At 35.9% G+C, this 3,929-nt stretch overlaps 1 pseudogene; it reads right to left on the bottom strand.

Moving 5' to 3' along the window:
- Window positions 1–2,993: 2,993 nt before the first annotated feature.
- On the bottom strand, window positions 2,994–3,496 carry LOC149165218 (putative inactive purple acid phosphatase 9; annotated as a pseudogene).
- Window positions 3,497–3,929: the final 433 nt, after the last annotated feature.

Here is a 3,929-nt window from a genome sequence, read left to right as displayed (position 1 = left end):
GATGATAGACTTTTGTTGGCTTCTGAAGATGATGATTTCTTAGATGCTATAGATGAATATGATCTCTGTGAAAAAATTTATAAACTTAAAATATGCTTAGAAGAATAGAGTATGATCATAGATACTCTTACATTCCAACTTGCTGAAAAGGAAAAACACAATGAAAAGTTAGAATGTGAAATTGTGGGACCTAGAAAAGATATTGAGAAAACAAAAGCTCTTAATCTTACATTTTCTAAAGGATCTGAAACATTAGATGAGATTTTTAAAGTGCGGCATTCTCCTCTAATCCAAACAAGTCTTGGATATACAGAAGAAGCATCTCAAGCACATAAGCCATCCACCTCTAAAATTTATCTTGATGCAGCAAGGAGAAGTGAAGAGGTTGACAATCGTGAGCAAAGGCATAAAGAAAATCATCAGGTAAATCATGGTCAATCTACTTCAAGGATAAACAGAAATCACCAAGCAAATCGGGGTCAATCTACTTCAAGGATGAATAGAAGCTACAACCAACCGCAGGTAAATCATTCTTAATTTTCCTCAAGAATGAATGTCAATGGAAACTGTAACAACCAAAAAATAAATATCTAATTAATTTTTCTAATTAACATTAAATTTAAATCAAAGTGGCACTTACCTAGCTAAATAAACATGTAACTAATAAACTAAATTCAACTATGAATAGTGCTTACCTATGGTAGAAGTAGGGTTCCCGTAACAAGCTTTTGGGGACGACTTTCCACCTAATCGTAGGCTCAATTGTGCAAGAATTTGCTACAACTGGCCACCACCGAGCCCTCAATCAACATACTACTGCCAGTGACTCCTATGTCTTAGAACACCATGCCCCCAAGACAATGGAAGATAGAATCTTGGAAAGATGGAATGCCTCCCATCCTCCTCACCATTTAATAAATAGAGAAAGCATTGGATAGGAACCACATGCACACACTCCATGTGTCTACATGCAATTTTGATTTTTAGCTTTCTTGTTTTATTTCTGTACTTTTATTTTGATTTTTAGCTTTCTTGTTTTATTTTCTTCTTTTTGAGAGCTTTGCTGATTTCTTTTATTGTTTTCTTTGTTTTATTTCTATTTATTCTTATTTAGAGCTTTAGTATAGTTATTACTATTTTTATTTTTATTATTTTTATTTATTTTCTTGTATATTTTTCAATATCATTTATTATTAAACATTTATGATTTATTTTTATTATTTATTATTAAGTGATTTATTTTTATTATTTATATTATTATTATTTATTTTGTATTATTTATTATTATACTATTATTTATTATTTATTATTTATTATTAATGGGAGGGGTATTACATACTCTCCCGAAGTTATGTTGAATTATGTATTATTTGTTATTTTTATTATTTATTCTTTTATTTACTTCATGTTGCCAACACCCTCTACTGAACTACTATAACCAGCAGGCATCGAAAGTCCCCAACACCCCGGGAAATCTCAAGGAATCTTTGTCCTTTTTCCCACTGTCGGCACCAGTCTAAGCTTGACCCGGTCTGTATCCTAGTCTAAGGCTGGCCCCAAGGCTTGCGGCTAACTCAGACCTCATCTGCCCCAAGGCAGGCATCCTGTCCGGCAGTCAATGACCCTGGGCATCTCGGAGGGCTGGCCCACTCTCTCCACAACTACTGAGGCGCACAACCCTAGGCATCAAATTCCTTTACATCCCTTCCAGACTTCAGCATCCCAATACAATAACATGCACTTAGCCTAGAACATCAGGCACTTGGCCTCCTCAAGATGGTCGCACAGCTCCTCTAGAGCTATCCATCAAGAGCTATACACAAGACAAAGGAACCACTGGCATATGTAGTGTTCATTGATTTTTGTCCCCAGCCCATATGGTGTTACTTATTCTCCCTCATCTGTATGGGCTCGCATGAGATCATCAAATAAACTCGCCCTCTCATCCCATTTGTGGAGTCCTCTGAATCATCACATCTCAACATGCATCCAATGCATTAACCATACCATCATAGTATCATAGGAAATAATCGACATGCCAATTCTTGTATGTCATCATGAGAACGTTCATCTTTGTTAATCACAACATTATGAATAATAAGGAACTGCATGCTCATGAATGTTATATATTTGTACGGAACTATCGCATGCCTTAGTTATACCATCAACATAATTATACATAAATGAACCACATGTTAATAATCCTCATATTATAACATCATAATTCATTGCCACGTTGTGCATATTATATCCATCATGAGTATTGAACATTAAATACCTATCATCATGTAGTAAATGAATATGTCAATATACCTTGACATAACGTCATAATACCTATGCATATCGCTACTATCGTATGGATACCTTATCACTATAAGAACCATATGTACATCATTATCTTCCTACCATGATAGCATGAAACATCGTCAATATGTTTTCATCAAGTTGTCAATTACTTTTCAATAATCAGTTCGACTTCTTTCAACTAGTTAGTTGATCATTTACACCAATCGTATAATCATCTAAGTACATTGTTAAATTTCATATGAGCCTCATCATCTTGAGTCTTAATCTCTCATCATATATTCTTCCTTCACCCAAGTAAATTTTGGTGAAATTTGTTTAAGATATTACTAGTGATACCATCATCATTTAAATCATCTATCTCAAAATTAAAATCCCTTGATTTTACATCCATTTACCCTTTGGCTTACTGATTACAATACCACTATATGCAATTGCATATAAACTTTTTTTCATCATGATTTAATTTTATGTTATGCTTAATTTACTTGCATGAGGATTTGTTAAACTTAAATGTGAGGTGTTATGTGGAAACGACCTCTTTTAACATTATGGGAAGTCCTACTCATGAAATAATGAGTCAAGTACAATCTCTATTAATTGAATTTCACTTATATTTGATGGGAATGCACCGAACTTCTCGAGATTAAAAAAACATTGTATTTCATTGAATGGGAAGACAGGTATATTCAGTATCTGGAATAGCTCTTTATCAGGAACGTGACATGCATTTCATCCTGGTCGAAGGTAAAGGTCGTGTGTAGTTGAGCTGGATCGTTGAGATTGCGAAAACTAATACCGTCGCTCCTTGCTAGAAAATGGGTGGTGGAGGGCAGGGGATTGTGATCTTTGTCCACCCGTTGGATATCTCAGATGATCCTCATTGAAAACCACGAAATTCATAAGGTCTTCACTAATGGAGGAGAGGAAGATCAAGATGACCCCTCTTCTTTCATCCAGTTTGGGCAAAAGGAAGACAACAAGACATAACCTATGAAATGCACGTATGCGGAGTCTCGAGGATTATAAACCCCTAGCGTGTCCATGTTAGAGTGAACGTCACTCTCGAGTTGTTCAATGGTTTTAGAGAGGACTCCAAAGTTAACAACCTATCTGCTGGCCCGTTCAGTAGATTCACCACTACTACAAATGAAATTATCTTTGGTTCATTGAATTTCATTCTTCAACCCATTTCATCTGGAAACCAAATTTGATCGTGTAATGCAAAACTACAGTATCGTAGAACACGGGTGGAATTACTTGCAGAGAACCTCTCACATAGAAATTCGATTTCTTTTTAGGGAGAGCCATTTGGTGCAGAGGGCAAACAAGAAGAAGCACCAGAGGGCAAAACAAAAACTCACTTTTTAGGGAGAGCTTGTTGAAGAGTGTAGAAATGGTGGAAGTTTAAATGGAGAGTGGACCCATGGCTGCCGAAAGCGTTGAAATCTTTTCTGCCCACAAGAATAATCTCTGTCACATCGAAACCGGTGGCAGTGTGAACGAGAGTGCCTGAATTGTGCATTTTCACCACGCTGTGTACAATTACAAAGCTTTCCATGCCTCCATGGGCTCTACTTGAGAATCCCCAAAAATTCCCAAGAAATCTGATTATAAATAATTGG

This window comes from Pinus tabuliformis, chromosome 5_1 (assembly GCF_031772625.1).
Source record: "Pinus tabuliformis cultivar Carrire ecotype Pingquan chromosome 5_1, CPIR1, whole genome shotgun sequence".
Lineage (NCBI taxonomy): Eukaryota > Viridiplantae > Streptophyta > Pinopsida > Pinales > Pinaceae > Pinus > Pinus tabuliformis.
The sequence above is the reverse complement of the archived record's forward strand: the minus strand, read 5'-3'. Positions and strand labels throughout refer to the sequence as shown.